The sequence below is a fragment of the Cheilinus undulatus genome, linkage group 9 (genome assembly GCF_018320785.1).
Source record: "Cheilinus undulatus linkage group 9, ASM1832078v1, whole genome shotgun sequence".
In the NCBI taxonomy this organism is placed as follows: Eukaryota; Metazoa; Chordata; class Actinopteri; order Labriformes; family Labridae; genus Cheilinus; species Cheilinus undulatus.
In genome coordinates this window covers 36,542,160-36,560,519 of record NC_054873.1, presented here as the reverse complement: position 1 = coordinate 36,560,519, position 18,360 = coordinate 36,542,160, and positions in this window count along the sequence as shown.

Here is an 18,360-nt window from a genome sequence, read left to right as displayed (position 1 = left end):
TAAACGTCATCAAAACACGACAACCAAGGAGGAAAAGGCCGCGCCGACAGTGAATGAGGACCGATCTGAGATCAGCTGACGGGGTCAGATGTTGGCCGCTGGAGCTGTGTGCTTTACGCAGGTCAGAAAAACGGAATCTGATTTGCGTTCAGTGACGGCTGTCCCACAAGAGCGCAGTGCCTTCATTATAAACAGAGACGATAAAAGTTACAAATCCTCAACTCTGGAAAATAAAATAAAGATTCTCCCATAAAATGAATAGTTCTACCATACGTAGGTTTATATTTTGATAAATTGCACATTTTTTATTGTTATTGTTGTCCCAGCTTCCAAAATATAAAAGTGCATTTCATAAATTGCATTATCATGTAAAAGTATATTTTCCCCCAGTGATTTACTTCAAAAGTTAAACTTTTATAAATTATTGATCCAATTCATACAAAGTGAAATATTCCGAGACTTTTGTTTTGTTTTTTATTTTGATAATTGCAGCTTACAGCTCATACATATAAAAAATCCACTTTCTCAAAGGGGTGGTAATTAACTAATTACATTTATTCAAATTATTGTAGCCGAGTAGTTTTCTTTCTTTTTTTTTTTCGGAAATCAGTTTAGTTAAGTAGGCTACATTTTATCAAGAGTTCTTTTAGTTTAGTACAATTATGTTGTACTTTTTCCACCTCTGTTGACTACATCATGCACATAGCAAGGGTTTAATTTATGGGCTTTTCAATGATACTCAAAGACAGTTTAGATTACACAAAAAAGCATAAAATAACATAAATAAAGAAACAGTATCATAAACAGAACAATCATGCATTAAAAGCTAGTTTAAAATAGCTAGTTTTGATATCAAATTGCATTGATATCTTAGAGTTAACCATGTTAGAGATGATTTTTTTATTCCCAAAGCGTAATATTAACCTCATTCTGAGTGAAATGGCCTTCAGTGTTGGAGTTAATGACAGTGTTGATCCATAAGTGTTAATTCAACTCTGTAGAGTCATTTGATGTAATCTTCGCCCACTCTGACTTCAGATCTGGGAGGCTGTGTGGGTGGAGTTCACCATCATGCAAAGTTTTTAGATGTGTTTCCTTATGTGTGTTTAGTTGTGTTTAAATGTTGCCTGTTGTACAATGATCCCTGCTGGAATTCCTTTGCTCATGTTCTCGTGGATTGTTGCCTTTGTTGTTGTGAGACACAGCTGCGCCACGCATGAAGTTATTTAGTAGTCCAGTCCAGTAAAATTTAAAAAAAAAAATGTTAAAGAAGGTCTTACTATAGCAATGTTTCTGAGATGGAAAAATTATGTACTAAAAACCTTATTAAAATTTGGATAAAAATGTAAATCTGAATCTAAAACCACCCAAGTTTGAGATTGTTGTTGTTGAGTTAAACTGTTTAAACCTTTATGTTGTGTTTGCAGTTTTCCCCATTGTTCTTTGGGTGCCACTAAAATAATTTGAGGTTATTTTGTCTGTCAGTTTTAAAAAGTTCTTGCTCATTCATACATTAATGTCAGTGAGACAGGCTGTGAGTGACTGCAGTGACGTGGAGTCATCAGGCAAAACAGAGAGGTAAAACTGGGTGTCATCAGCATATGAATGACATTTGATATTAAATTGTGTTATATTTCCACATGGTAGCATGTACAATGAGAATAAAATAGTTCCAAGAATGCTTCCTTGTGGAAAAAGTACAATTTGCAAAGGTTTCCTGACCCTTCATTTTCTCACTCTGGTGTAGTACACACAGTTGCAATCATGAGGAAGACTGCTGACTTGACAGATGTTCAGAAAACAATCAGTGACACCCTTCACAAGGAAGGTAAGCCACAGAAGGTCACTGCTTAAAGGGCAGGCTGTTCTCAGAGGCTGGATCAATGCATATTCATGGCAAGTTGACAGGAAGAGAAAAGTGTGGTAAGAAAAGGTATTTGAGCAACAGGGATGAGCTCAGCCTTCAAAGCAGACTCAAGATTTTATAGGGAAGCTTCACAAATAGACTGAGGCCGGAGTCAGTGGATCAAAAAACACCACACTGACAGGTCCAGGAAATGGTCTACAAGCGATGTGTTCCAACTGTCAAGCCACTCCTGCCATTTAGACAGGTATATTAATTCCTATTATGATAATTTTTCAATCAAGTTTGTTCCACTGAATGCTACTTCGCTAAACATTACACACTGCACCCATAGGTGGTTTTACCATTAGGCAAAGGTAGGCAATTGCCTGGGGCCTCGTCCATAAGGGAGGCCTCAAGAATTTGCGAAGGTTTGTTTTCCTACAATTGTAGCTCCCTTGTGTTTTTGCCACTCCCCAGGTCAGAGAAAATTATTCATAGTTTAGCATTTAGAGCCATGAGGAACATCATAAAAAAGACGCAGCTGCAGCATCACCTCTGCTCTCTCAGTGAGTCTTGTCCTGTCCACACCTCTGACTAGTCTCTTGCACAAGGGTCTTAACGAATGTCAAAGCCAGAGGATTTTGCCTTGTAGAACCAGAGTTCATCCACTGAGTGGGATTAAAACAGCTGCTCTCAGGGTAACAAATACTTTCTCAGTGTAATTGTCCCTCAACCACAAACGCAGACATCGCATCACGCTTTGGTGAGCGACTCAGTTCAATCTCAAGCCTAATTTAATCCTACATTAAAACAAATCTGTAATGCCAGACTAATATAACCTAATTTTATTTACATAAGATCTTATTTTACGTCATCAAGAAGTGAACTTGTGGTCTTGATCACTTAAGTTTAAACAGGACATCATTTATAAATCCTGTGGCATATTTAACTCCAACTCTCATTAAATGGTAGAAATTCTTCTCATAACGGTGAAAATGACTTAATAACTGAACATTCAAACCTAATCTGGACACAGGCTGTCCTATGACAAGTGAGGTCGGCATGTTTGATCTTGCTGCAGCTTGTCCATTATTATGTGAGATGGCCCCGTTCATGATGCATGCAGGGATGTCAGGGGGATTCAGAAAGTGGACATGAAGAAGAAGTACTCTAGGGACTAAGACGTGTGCTTTAAAGTCAAGTTTTTTACTAAGCAGGTGAGGGTTTGTATCTCTATAAGCAGTAATAGCGCCAAAATGCGATGAATCTCTGCAAGATCCTCGTCTTTGTCTCCATCTCTCTGTGCCTCCCCATCTCTCCCTCTTTCTCTTGTTTCCTCGCTGGACTCTGTGCACTGATCCCAGGCCAAGTAAAATAAGTGTCAGATCAGGCATTGTGGACGACAGGTTGCTGTTTTAAATCCATAAATCCATAAACAGTCAAATGTATATTCGTAATGAATACTAGGGCTGCAAGCAGCACTGAAGGGCCCTCGCACCCCAGTGCAGGTCGGGGTGTGGGACAACCGCCCATTAGCGCCAACAGTGGGGTGTAGGCAAACCCTTGCAGTGAGCTGCAGAAATGCAGAGACAACGGAGATCCTTCTTTAAGCGCCCTTACATTAAAAAAAAACCAGCACGGTGCACTTTGTACATGAACATAACAGTAGGGGGCGCTACAGCAAAACCATGAAATTAACATTGACATTTGTAGAGAGGCAGACCCTGAACATACATGTGAAATTTGAAGGCAATCTGGTGTTTCGTATGAGAGTTACACTCATTTCCTGTGTCATGGGGAAGGATCAAAATGGCCGCCATGACCACTTGGGCATCTGTTAATGAGTCATGTCAATGTTAGGACAGATATTGATGAGTTCAGGTGAAAAACAGAGCATGATAAGTTCAAACCAGTAAGAATAATACAGAAATGACCCATTCCTATATGAGGCAAAGGATCAAAATGGCCGCCATGGCCATTGGGTCATCCGGGAATGAAACATGTCCATATTGGGACAGATATTGAGAAATTCAGGTCAAAGTCAGAGCATGATAAGTTGAACACAGTAAGATTAACACAGAAATGACCCACTTCCTGTCCAATGGCGAAGGATCAAAATGGCCAACATGGCCACTGTGGTGTCTCCTGCAGAGCACAAACTGAAATCTCCATCTTGTCTAGTTTCAGGAAATACCAGTCTGGAGTCCAGGAGATGATCCTCGGATGAGTTCATTCAAATACGAGGACTGTAAATTGACCAAAAAAAATGGCCAAATTTGGACACTTTTCCTTTATGATGTAACTTCTTGTGCATTGTAGAGCATGGTACCAAGAGGATTTTTTGTTCATCTAGTCATGATACATAGGTGTGCCAAGTTTCATGCATGTCGCTCAAACCTGTGGGCGGGGATCCTGAATACCATTGAAAACCAGGTTTTGGGGCCCCTGAGAGGCCATTTTTTGAGTGAGATGAATGGAACGTTCGCTGAATTGAATACTGAAGGTGGCAAAGCTCTCGTGAAGGGATTTTGCCCCGCTTTTCCACTGAAATCAATGGCCGAATTACAGATTACAAAACACTTCATCTCAGGATGAAGAAATTCTACATAGGACACCGCTGGTAACTTTGCCATTGTATCAACTTTTCACTGAGCTGAGGTGCAAGCGCACCTACTACAGCGGCCAATAGGAACGCTTCCACTGTCCTGAGCCGTGACTGGCTGCGAGTGTTAGCCTCCTCATTGGCTGGAGCATTGTCCCTTGCTGGTTTTCTTCAAGTGAGAGTGCAGCGAGAGGACGCGTTGCAGAAGTATGTTATTCTTTTTGAAGGCTTCAATAACAAGACCCTGATGGTTTGTGTTGTTTTTGTGGGCGTACGACACTGAAAATAAATCGCTTACTGCAGCTTTAAAGTAGCAGAGGAAACACTGGATTTGATAATACAGGACTGCATTCTTAGTGATTTAGCTGCTTTATTCCGAAAATCTTGATTCAGGTGTTATCTTTGCTCCCCAGCTCTATGCTGGCTGTTCTCTTAGTTTGACACCAGTTTTTCACTGAAAATGACATATTTCCACATTTACACAATAATGATTTAATCCATCATGACTGTTTAATTCTGATGAAATTAGCTTCAAATGACTATTTTGAAGCAAACAAGATTGACACCTATCTCAAACAGATAGTTATATTTCTTCAGTTATGCAAATGGTCAAATGAATGAATCTTATTCAACAGCTCAATGATGTTACTGGGGTAGTGGATAATTCAGATGATCTATGTGCCTTTCTTCTACAAATTATGATGCTCTCTGGGAGGCTGCACAAAATGAGTCATTGAAGAATACCTCTGATTTAATGGATAGATAATGTTTGTTTGGCTTACAGCTCTAGCAGATGTGGTGGAGCGGCTTCCATTGTCCCCTGGGGTGCCTGTAACCACAGTGGCTCAAGTATCCCACAAAGGTAAAACCTCCTGAACAGTACACAACCTCAAACATGAGCATGGGTATTTATTAAGTCAGGGTTGATGATGAGTTCATGGCAGATAGAAGCTTTAGTGATGTTGACATCTGATTTTCAGAGCCACTCCAGTAGCAGAAATAATCTCACTAGTTGGTTATATGTCAGTAGGCAGAGCCAAAATACCAGTTGGTTAAAGCTGAAGGCCGAGGCAATGAAAAGGAAACAAGTCATTTGTTCCCGTGAACTAGCTGGCTGTGTACTTTCCACAATCATACTAGTATATGCAATTAGATTTTCCGTGTCTAAATTTACCTGTGAGCCAGTCTACACTTTTTGATTTTTTTTGCCACTTGTTGAAATTTACCTTCAGTTTTGTTGGTGAAGCAGCTCTGCTGCCAAGAGGTGTCCACATTACTAATACTTCAACATCTAGCTAATGATTGTGTTTCATTTACATTTTAAATTTTTTATATAATAAATTTACCCAAAACTGTTTTACAGACTCAAGCATTCTCCATTTCTACTGTGACCATAAAGGCTCTGAGCACACTGTGACCAAGTATCCTGCTTTTGGGCATCCAGTTGGTCATGCTGAGGTAGAGGCTCTCAGGGAAAATCATCTGTCCATAAGCCCCCCGTTCTTCCTGCAACTGTGGTCTTTCTTTCTTCCTGGGAGCCCAGTGTCTGCAGCCTAATGTCACTGTAGCAATGCCAGAAGAGCAGGAGAATATTGATCCCCACATCACGTATCTTTTTAATCAAGGCCTGACACAAGCTGAAATAGCTTTATGCCTTGCTGTGCGACATACCATGCACATAAGCCATCTTAAAAGGCTGCTAGTGAGGCTCCAGCAATGCAATGCAATCAAATGCAGTCTGCAGTCTGATGTAGTTAACTTTTTAGCTGACCAGCTAAGCGGTCCTGGACGTCCTCATGGATATCAGATGATGACCAAGAGATGCAGATCAGGAGGAGTGCACATCACTAGAAACCTGGTGCATGAACCCAGAAGGAATATGACAGAGAAGAGGTAGGAGACTCAGAAGAAGGCATTACAGTATCCTGGGACCAAATTACATTTGGCACATGGACTCTTATGAAAAACACACTGTTTGGCATTGGAGTTAATGGGTGTATTGATGGCTTCTCATGACATATCATCTGGATGCAAGTAAACTTTACAAACAGCAAACCAGAGGTGATAGCAGCATATTTCATCTGTGCTTTTAGTGAGCATGGGGGTTGCCCAAAAATAATCAGATCTGATCTTGGAACAAAGAATGTACATGTCAATAGATTACAGTGTTTTTTGCGTGAGGATGAAAATGGCACAGTTCAAGGACCACGAGTTCTTCAAGAGAGAAGTACTGCAAGTCAGATGATTGAAAGCTGGTGGGGGCACTATCAGAGACAGAATGCTGACTACTGGAGATAAGTGTTCCAGGAGTTCCAGGCAGTGGGGGACTTCAATGGGGACATGGTTGACAAGGGCCTGATTCAGTTCTGCTTTCTTATTGTCATTCAGGTATCCTCAATCACTGACTCACTCACTCACTGACTCATAGAATACTTAACTGACTGATTGACAGACTCACTCACTCACTGAAAGACTGAATCACTCACTATTTTCTCCTTAAATCATTTTAAACAGAAGCAGGTGTACATCCTCATGTATCAGTGACATTTTCTTAATTCACTATTACAATCAATAGAGGTACACAAAACATTACAGAACATAAGATTACAAACTTGCAACTATCTTGTCATCTTAGTTTCAAACCCAAACCCTCCCCTTCCCCATGGGTCTTTCTGTGCTGTAACAAACTGATAAGAGATCTTTACAATACATAAAAAGAAATATATATATATATATATATATATATATATATATATATATATATATATATGCAGGTTTTCTTACACTGAATGGAGTTAAATGTGTTATTAGTGGAGCACTGCACACTGTACTGTTTCTGTTAAATCACGTTCACATGGCGGTCATCAAAGAAGTTGAGGTGAGTGATATTAGGGAGGGCCTCACATTGATCTTTGCCTGAGGCCTCCAAGTCAATAAAACCGCCCCTGACTGCACCTTTAAGAGACCCAATACTTGCCAGACACTGAAAGTTAGAAAAAAATCTTTACATTAAAGTCAGATATTTTTCAAACAATCAATCCCTCAAAACGTTAGTTGATGTCTGAACAAAGCTGTTCAACTCTGGAAGTTATCATTTGTGGTGACCGTATTTTTGGCGATGAAAAGAGACAAGATACAATTATACAAGAAAAGAGAACAGTATACAAGAATTACAAGGGCCGAAGCTTATGTCATGAGCATTCAAACACAACATATTATTTGTTATACATGTAATTTTATTCATAGGCTCCTGCAAAGCAGATGAGTTCACCTTGCATGGCAGACTTAGATCAACAAATAAAACTAATAACACAAACAAATCTCATGATACATCAGACTTGTTTGCCACATTTTTCTCTATAAATTTGACCAGTCCCTGAAATCTCAGTTATACTCTTCTTTTATGCAGCTTGAATAGATTCAACTGTTTAAACACAAATGCACACCTCACGCAGGGAAACATTTATTTTTGTCCTTGCACATAAGTTGAGTAAATACAATTCATCATCAGGTTGGCCCATTACAAGAATGCATTCTTGTTTTGCGCCGCTAGATGGCAGCAGTGACCTAGTATAGAAGGTTAGGAACCTCTTGGTTACAGGACAGCTCGAATTATAAATGTAACCAAATTATTCTACGATTACCAGCGTTGCTCACTGCCTGAAGGATGCTGAAAGTGCTATCACTTGAGGATAAGGCACTCTTGAGGTAAACTGGAACAAATGCATACATAGGTTAAGCTTCTTCTATATAAAAAGTTGACTGAATCATTTTGATCATTAAGTCTAATGCCAGGGGATACTTTGGGTAATGTTGGGGTTTAAACGTTGTATTCCGATTAAATATGTTCGGTAACTATGTGAGGTGCGGGGGACAAAGGGTAGAAATAGTGACAATGAACGTAGAATGAGGGAAAGTTTGAATTTCCGTTCATATCTTAAGTCATGATTTACTAGCCTACATTTTGAAAATTCTTGTCCGTTTCTTGTAGTATACAGTTGTTGAAAGTTACAGGTAAAGTGGTCTATTACTCCTTTAAGTAGTCAAAGTGATATGGCTGATGATGGTAACTAACTTGTTTATTTGTCCCTGAACACATTATAAAAACGAGCTCTTACGTATTTCTATAGTGTGCGCTTTTATTTTGAAGGCACGAGTGCTCCTGCCGTCGTAGGCGCGCGCTTGTGTGACGGAGCTCAGCGCGTAGTGGCAGATGGTTGAACTGTGCAGTATGTAGACAACAGCACGAGTCTACTGCCAACTCCGTTTGTAGCGACAGGCACTTACCATACACGGAGATAAAGTCTTTTTTTTATTATTATTTGTGAAGAGAGAGACAACTTTAAGAAGAATCTGGAGGAAACTCATCCAAAGAACAACAAGGTATTTTTTTCATTTGAATAATCAGAAGTTTGTAGTCAGTAAGTCTAAATGTGCTCCTCTATTGTCAGGATCATATTTACCGTACTGACAGTGATGACATCAATCCATTCATATGTAAGAGAATGATGAGTATTCTGGTATAGACCGGGATTGGATGATTTTCTGGGCTTTATGATTGTCTCAGACATAAAAATATTTTTAATGACACAATAGCGAGATTGGGAATATTTAAGTCATTTGTATCATGTGGCCAATGTTTTTATTTTTAGTTTTAAATTATGCATTATGCTGTGGATATTCTGTAAAGTTCTGTGAAATTATTCGAGAGAAGTGTCTTGAATGAAAGTTGCTGTTTTATAAGTACGTATGGGTCAGTTATCATTTCCATCATCATAGTTATTTTGTTACTTAACCAGTCAGACATAAATCCATCCCCACTGTATTTTTCATAGTTCATCAAATCCTAAGTGTAAGTTCAATCGCTTATATTTCATATTTGCAATATGATAAGCTATTCTGTATTAACATCCCTGGTCTCCAAGCTGTCCACACCTGTCACATCCATGACACTGATGCAATGCTGCTGTTTCCTACTATCCACTGTGCAGTGATGCAGCTGTAGACTACCTGTACACTTTCCCTGTGTGTCTGATGATCGCAGTTCACCTCTAAATGATGAAATCACAAGCTATTCAGAGAGGAAAGACTAGCTGATTTCTACTTAGGCAGGAAATAGTGTAGTAAAAAGAAGCTGCAGGGCTCATCTGATGAGGTCTTAAAAACACAAGAGCAAAAGCGTGAACTTTAGACAGCAGAGGAGAGAAATAAGACATCGGTGTCACTGACTCAGCCACAATAAGTACAAATTATAGGTTAGCTTTAACGAGTAAAGTTACCAAAATGAGCCATGTCTGACAAGATTCCCTCAATGCTGAAGTGTTTGGAGAAATTTGGGTGTATATAAGACAAGAGAGCTGAGCTGTATTTAAGATCTGTGCAAAAAAACAACAGTCAGTGGCTAAAACAGTCTGTGGACTTAGATTTTGCTCTGACATGACTATGTAAAAGAGAGGACATTTTATTAAAGGTACAATAAAACTTTCAGAGTAGATGCCAGTGATCCCTACTGACAAGCACACCACTTCCCTACCTTTCCCCCAGTCAGTCGCAGACGCGTATAGCTGCGTTTCAATCGGGTGGTCCAGTTTGATTGAGTGTGGTTTGTTATGGTTCAGGATGGTAAACCTCAAATAGTCTGTTTCCACCTGTACCCTCACTTGGTGGGTGGACTGTAAACGGTGCATGTGATGTGACAGGCAGGGTGAGTCTCTGCTGTTCCAGGTGCTGAATAGCTGAAAGGATGAGGTGGGGACAGAAATCAGTAGGGAGTAAGCAGGGAACAGATTTATTTCGGCTGAAAATTGACGTCTTTTACATCTTAAAGTTGCTCATCAGTTCAGATCAGTTCAGATCCTCAGCTGATGGAATATGTTTATAGAAATGTTTTGAGTCAGGATGGCAATGAAGCCACAGGATGAATCTGGACTGTTACAGTAGCTCAGTTAGTGATGAACATAATGTATTGAAATGTAAATGCACTTTGAAAGTCCTGTTTTGTTCAGGTTTACACAATAAATTAGCATTTTCAAATGCATGGAACTCTATCAAGTGCAGTAACCTATTGCAGCTGTTTGTTGAATTGATCTCAATTCAGATATGCAGCCCAAGGTGGATTTAGTTCTTAATTTTTTTGGAGTACTTAATACTTCCAAAGAAAAAAAAAAAGTATTTTCTTTAGTTAGAAAGTCTGCTGTACTCTTGTGACAACGCTCTCCTGTTGTGCCTCTACACATCGTTCCTGAGTGAGTGGTGAAGTTGGACAGGGAGGGGTTCACAGAAAAAAAAAATGTATGAAGCATTGTCAAGCCTCTGAGAGAAACAACAACAGGCTGAAGGCAGTGTTGTCTTGCCAGTGTGAACACAGAGCTGAGAACAACAAACCTAATGGGAGCTTTAATTTCACTCTTTTAAAGTTTGGGTGCTGTAAAAAAATGTAAATAAAAACAATGCAATGACATTTAAATCTCATAAACCCATATTTTACTCATTAAAAACATAACCAACATATCGGATGTTGAAATGGAGATATTTTACCATTTCATGAAGCATATTAGCTCATTTTGAATTTGGTGGCAGCAACACATCTCAAGGAACTAAGGACAGATCCATGTTTACCTTTGTGAAGCATTCAAGTGGCAACCTCTGGTCCTAAAAAATGAAGCCAATGCGGAAGTGCAAAAAATTGCAATACCGCGAGTGTCCACATGAGGCTGGCTGCAGGAACACCGGAGGTCCGGTACACAACACATGTTGAACAGCCAGTTTTTACTCTTGAAATAAACTGGTTTACAGCACGGCTCCAAAAAACATGTTTCTTACAAGCGGCAACCTCCAGTCCTAAAAAATGAAGCCAATGCGGAAGTGCCAAAAATTGCAGTAACAAACATTTAACACACATGTTAAACAGCCGGTTTTGACACACAAAATAAACTGGTTTACAGCCTGGTTCAAAACACCAAACGTGTCTCATTAGCTAGTGTCTTATTGTGCTCCCACTGTACGGGGGGTGAATTTTTTTGTACCACGATCGTTTGGATTATATTTAGGATGAAAGCTGATTGGCACGTCTCATTTTACTGACAGATAGCTCGGCAGGCAGAGGCTCCGTTTCTGTCAACCGGAATGCTAGGAGCAGGCTGACAGGAAGTCACGCTTAGTGGGCAGGCCGTTAAGTTGATCCAAAGTTCGGTTGAGACTGCGATTTCAATACGGAGGCCTCCACGAATGGGCTTCAAGAACCGTTTTAGCCCGCCTATTGGAAGCAGACGACTGACGTCACACAGGGTTTGTCCAATTCTTTCTACAGTCTATGGTTTCTCATTAGCGAATGTGTTCATGTGCTCTCACTGTACGGGGGGGAATTTTTATGTACCACAGTCATTTCTATTATATTTAGGAAAATCCTCACTACCCACTGATTGGCGTGCCTCATTTGATTGACAGATAGCTTGACACGCAGAAGCTACGTTTCTGTCAACCAGAATGCTAGCTAGCTATAGTTCTAGTCTGATGTAGGATTTAAGCCGCTCAACAGTCCTGGGTCTCTTTACCAGACTTTTAGTTTTCTGTTGTGCCAAGTATGTTATGTTGCTGAAAGGTCTGGACTGCAGGTCAGTTCAGCATGCAGACTCTTCTAATGTGAAGCTGTGCTGTTGTAATGGGTGAGGTGTGTGGTTTAGTAATGTCTTGCTGAAATATGCAAGGCCTCCTGAAATAGATTGTCTGGATGGGAGCATGTGTTGCTCTAAAACCTCTACATACTTTTCAGCAGTGGTAGTGCCTTTCTAGATGTGTAAACTGTTTACTAACACAAAAATGCCATCAACAGATGCAGGCTTTTGAACTGTGCCATGATAACAAGCTGGATGGTCCCTCTCATCTTTAGTCCACGGTGTCTGTGGTTTCCAAGCAAATTTAAAAATTTGAATCGTCTGACCTCAGAACAGTTTTCCATTTTGAATGAGCTTCAACCCGGAGAAGATGGCGGCTTTTCTGGATTGTGTTCAAACACCTCTTCTTCTTCACAGGATGCAGCTTTAACTTACATTTGTGGATGGCATGGCAAACTGTGTTGACAGACAATGATTTCTGGAATTGTCCCTGAGCCCATGCAATGATTTCCAGTACAAAATCATGCCTGTTGTGGAGGTCTGTTTTTTTAGGTGATGATCACAAGCATCCAATACTGACCTTTGACCTTGTCCTTTGTCCCCACATGGGAGATATTTATCCATTATTATGTAATGTAGATGGCGGGATTTTCAGAGTCTTAGCAGTTTTTCCAAAATTGTTTCTCAAGACAGTTTTTCGGCACAGCTTTTTTTTTGAGAGCCTCTGCCTTTCTAAAATGCTCCTTTTATACCAAGTCATATTACTGACCTGTTGCCAGTTGACCTAATTTATTGCAAAATGCTCCTCCAGCTGTTTTTCATCAGTACAACTTACTTTTCCAGCCTTTTTTTTTTTTTTTGCCCCGTATCTACTTTTGTAACATGTTGGGCTGTCATCAAATTCAAAATGAGCTATTTTTCATGAAATGGTAAAATGTCTCCATTTCAACATCTGTTATGTTGTTTATGTTCTATTATGAAAAAAATATGGGTTTATGAGATGCAAATCATTGCATTCTGTTTTTATTTATATTTTATACAGTGCCCCAACTTTTTTGAAATTGATGTAATATTATAAGATTGTCTTCCAGTATGTCAGTTAAGGCAGATTGGCTGTATTGTGATAATATAGTTATAGCATTCCATGTATTGATACTGTGTTGTATATTTAATATAAGATACCCTGTTGCTGTTGGATGGACACTGATTTTAACATGACAATACTCTAAGTGTAATAATGAAGCAAATGCAGCGCACATATTCAGCAAAAAAGTACAATATTTTCACAGCATATTAGTCACCCTGGGCTCTCCTTGATTTGAATAGCTGGCTGTCCCATAGGTTAACAGCCGTAGATCAGCCCTGCTATGAAACAGTGCTTCCTTGCTCACTCAGCCAAGCTTGACAGATTGTCAGAAGTCTTGTAGAGCTTCAGCTCTGTTGGATGGTTGAATGTGAAACGGAAAGGAAAGTGAATGCAGCCTGATTGGTAGCACAAAAATGGAATTAAGTCACTTTTCATTTCACATCCACCTCAATTTATTAGAGGCAGCCCTCAGGAGGAAAGATGAGAGAAAGGAGCAGCAGATGCCTCACAGAGCTTTACAGGCTGGCTCGCTGGTTAATTAGCCTCCAGCAGAATGGAAAAACTCGGACACAAAGCTAAGGATTCTTCGGATTATAAACATGGTTAACACTGCCCTCTTTATAACCTAACAAAACTTCCAAGCAGTTAAAGGTTAATAAATATTTTTAATCAGAAATTCCCCCCTCTCTTCAGCACTTTAGGAATGTGACTGTAACTTTAGCAGACATGCACTAGGAGGCATCATTAGTGCATTATGAGAGGAAATAAACCAGAAAGCAAGTCTTGTGCTTTGCCAGAACATTATGTTAAAATGATCTTAATGCACTCATTACGAGCTTTTATTTTTTGCCTTGAGCACGGCGTTGGTTGTTATTTTATACTGCATGCTTCAATGAACCAGGATGGCTTATTTGAATTTTGCCCATTAATGTCGAACCCCATCACATCCTATTAAAGCTTCCTCAGGCACCATTTCAGCAATGACTCTCAATCTGAGGCCTGCAGACCAACAGAGGAATGTTATTAGGCTTCATGAGGTCTTCAGGAAGTAATAATCTCTTTTGATTGGTTAATTTTTTTATGAACAACAGGATGCAAAGGGCTTCTTACTGGCTCTGAGTCACTCTGTTCGCTGTCTACTTGAGTGGAGGCGTGTTGCTGGGAGTATCCCTGAAATTTATCTCCAAGTATTATTATTTTACTGCTTCCTTATCAACTCTAGTTATTACTGCACAGAAGATTAGTGTTACAAAAAATGACATAGGAAAGATTATATTAAGGAAGCAGTGATTTATGCATCAAGTGTTGCTAGAGTTTAACTTCAAACACAAATAACACAAAATCAGATGAGACTAACCAATCATGAAAACCATCTGCTTGTAGTCTTGCAATGATGTGTGCCTCTGGCATCATCTCTGTGATTCAGGTGTAGCCATTGGCTAAAGTTGAACCATTCGTCCATTCATGGCATTCTAGTTTGTGTGCTTCATTGTTTGCAGTTTAATAAGCAACTCGAGAAGAGACTGTGATTGAATAAAAAGTGAAGCCAAATTACACTCCTCCAGTAATTTCTAATTATTTGTTACCACCCCCCTAATTCCTGCCTTTTTTCTGTTTCTGACTCTTAGCTCTGGCTGTCTTTAGTGGAATACAAAACAAAGAAAGCGATTTTCTTTTGATTTACTCACAAATACAAGGTCTTGAGTCTGCCAAAAAAAACAAAAGTCCTGATGAGGATTTGTTAACGTCAATGGTAATGGTAAAATTCAAGCTTTCTCAAGTTTTTCATATTGAGGAGAAGAGGAAAACAATGCTGGCTTATACATAAGGATGGATCGATCATATGGTGAAGTCTGGAAATGGTAGCTGCATGTCTAAACAGCAAAATATTTCCTGCCAGCCTCCTAGTACATTTCTAATGTGAAGTTGGAGTGAGCTGAACAGTGAGTGCAGCGCACAATATTCAGGAAATTTCACCTTGATAACATTCATACCACGTTACTGGTGAGGGACCAGTGTGCTCTTCATTCACATGAAGAGCTTCCTGTATGTTCTTTACCACCTGCTCAATGAATGACTTCAATTATACATATGGCATGATATGATGTATTTGATTTAAAGACAAGCGCAGTCATAGCAAAGAAATTATCATACATTCAGGGCTTTTCACAGACGTGGAGTAGTCAGCCAGTAGGAAAGGTAGCTTGCAAAGCAGATGGATTGGCCAGATTCCATGTCTGCCATAAGACAGATTTATCCTCTAGAGCTCCAAACCGTACGATTGTGCCCAGTCGGGAAATGGACCTGACTAATCAGCGTCATTTGAGGAGAACAGGGTGATAAATGCAGACGCAGTTTTGTTGTACAGGAAGTCGACAGCAATGACAGCACCTTTAGTGGTGTTATCCAAGACCAAGAGGTGCCCAAGACCAGAGTGCACCAAGACCAAGACTTTTAAGGGTCGAGCCCGAGACTGTGACAAGACCCAGACCATAAAAATCCATTTTTTAAAAAAATCTTTAAAAAGTTGAACAGTAAAAGAGCATCCTTTCTTGAACTATACTTTTTTTTTAAAATTAATTTGACTGCAAAAACACAAGGTTTCTACAGCTCTGTTTTCAAAGCACCACAATGCTAAAATCTCAACTCTTAGTAAATTTGTTCAGCTAACCTTTTGTTAAAATAAATCCTATATGTATTAAAAAGCTACTGGCAAGTCTGGCATTGTTTTAAATATCAGAAAATTGGATGTTTATCTAGATTTGTGAGGTGAATGAGGCCTAAATTATGCCACGTAAGGCACTTGAATAGATTTCCAAGGAGGCATAACAAAGTGACTTAACGGCAGCTGTTTTAAGTCAAATATCATATGCCCGAAAGTCCCATTTCTTTTCATGGGAAATAAAGTTTTAAAGAAGAGCTTGGTTGCATTTAAGAAACATAAGAGACTACAGCATTTTGTGACCTAAACGTGCACAGGGGTCTCATTATAATGCCCCTACTAAAAACCCTTTCAGCTGGTGCAGAGGTGGCAGGAACTCAGTTGGTCATGATGGAAAATCCCAAGCCAGCCCAAAACCGAGACAAGACTGAGTAAAAATGCTCTAGATTTTGAGACGAGACAAAGACATTCAAAACATGGTCACAAGACAAAGATCGTTCTCAAGTACTACAACACTACCATGGAGTTGCTAATCGGATGTAGCTATAGTATAACAGCAGTTTTATCAGAACTGGACCACATTTCTTCATTAAATAAATAGCCTTGAACGACACTGAAAACCACACTACTTTGTCAAAGCAAAAGCAAAAAGCCACACTGATTCCTTTTCTTCATTGAGAAGATGTCTTTTCACTTCTCCCTACCAGCCTCGGCTTGAGTGTTATCCACCAAAAAGCTGAACCATACACTATGATATGATAGCACCTACCTGTTGAGCTCCCTTTGCTACTGGAGCTGTGCATGCCTAATACCTTATTTTGTCTGGTCGCTCTGATTGGCCCTTAATGAATATGACAATCACAGTGTTTATCCAATCACCTTATGAGGATTTTTTTTTTTTAAAGTTCGCCTATCCAAAACACTTTGTACAGGAGGTTTCCCATCTGAATGTGATACATATCCCATGCAAAAGATCCATCAGTCTACCTTGGGTGTCAGGTTAGGGATCCAGAGGCATGAGCTATCCTGTCTTTCCACACATTTACTTGCAGAGGCAGGGAAGTCACAGATGGACAGGCATGTCTCATAAATGTAGAGGTTTTAGCGTAGGGGATTGCTTTTAAATGTACAGAAAGAGCAGGTCACAAATTGTCTTTCAAACTATGATAAGTCAACAGAAGGGAAGAGTAGCTAGCTGTGACTAAGTTAGTGATCGGCTATTTTGCTGACAGCTGAGGCCTGGAAACACATTTGACTTTGATACATGGACTTGTGGATTTGCATAGGACCTTTCTAGTCATTTGAAAGCTCAATGCACTTTATACAATGCATGTCACAATTACCTTTTCACTTAATAATGGTGCTGCTGTGCATGAACTAATCCATTTATATTTATTCATAAACATTCACATGTCACTGTTGCACCAGTTTAGGGTTACTTGCAGAACCAATTGCATGCAAATCCTGTTTATTGTTGTTACTGTTAACTATCATTACAGTGTTGGCTGCTGGTCATACATTCCCCATTTCTACACTTTTCTTTTTACACCATGCCCTGTCTCCTGAGACTCCCTGTCTCGTCTGAAAGCTTCTGCTCTGAGGTGCAAATGGAAATAGACAAGTCAGAAGGATTTTGGCAGCAGCCTGTTCTAAACTTTCTGGAAATAATCAGGGGTGCATGCGTGAAAATAGGCTACTGATTGGCTTTTGTGACACAGCGTCAAGCAGATTCTTTGCTCATGTTTGAAGGTTTTGATCTAGAACAGATTTTTAGTTGTGCTTTAATGCAGATTTTGTTCATAAAGATAAAAAAAATGAGATTAAGATTAATCCTGATGAGAGGATTGTGTTCCTGTGCTTTTGAACTTAATTCGAAGTGTTCATTCTGCATGCGTAGAAGCCTGCTGACATGTGAATGGTCTGTTCAACCTGAACTACAAACAGAAATGAGCAGACTTCTCATGCTAAAATCCAGACCCCGGATACCTACTGTATAGGGGTTGGAAAGTAACTAATTACATTTTTTCAAATTACTGTAATTGAGTAGTGTTTCAGGTACTTGTGTTTTATTGAGTATATTTTGAAATCAGCATTTTTTTACTTTGACTAAGTACGTTTTAGGTAGAGTAACCGTACTAATACTTGAGTACATTACTTGTAATAATTTGTAATTTTTCCACCACCTTTGACTACACAGTAGCTCATAGAGAGAGACTGATTGCACATCACATCCCCGAGCAGCTGTTGTACACGGCAAAAACTGGAGTGCTGACATCTCAGGGTTACATTTTCTAAGATGACTCCTGAGGTGTTATTTTAACTCCATTTGAAGTGAAATGGTCTCCAGTATTAAAGTTATTTGACATTGTTGATCCACCAGTTTTAGTTCAACTCTGTAAAGAGTCAATTGATCTGAGCTCCGTCCACTTCAATTTCTATTCTGGTGAGATGTGTGGGCAGAGTTCTCCATCGTGCTCTTGAGCAGAGTGTTTCGATGTGTTTTAGATGTGTTGTGTTGTACAGTTATCCCTGCTGGGGTTTTTAGCTCCT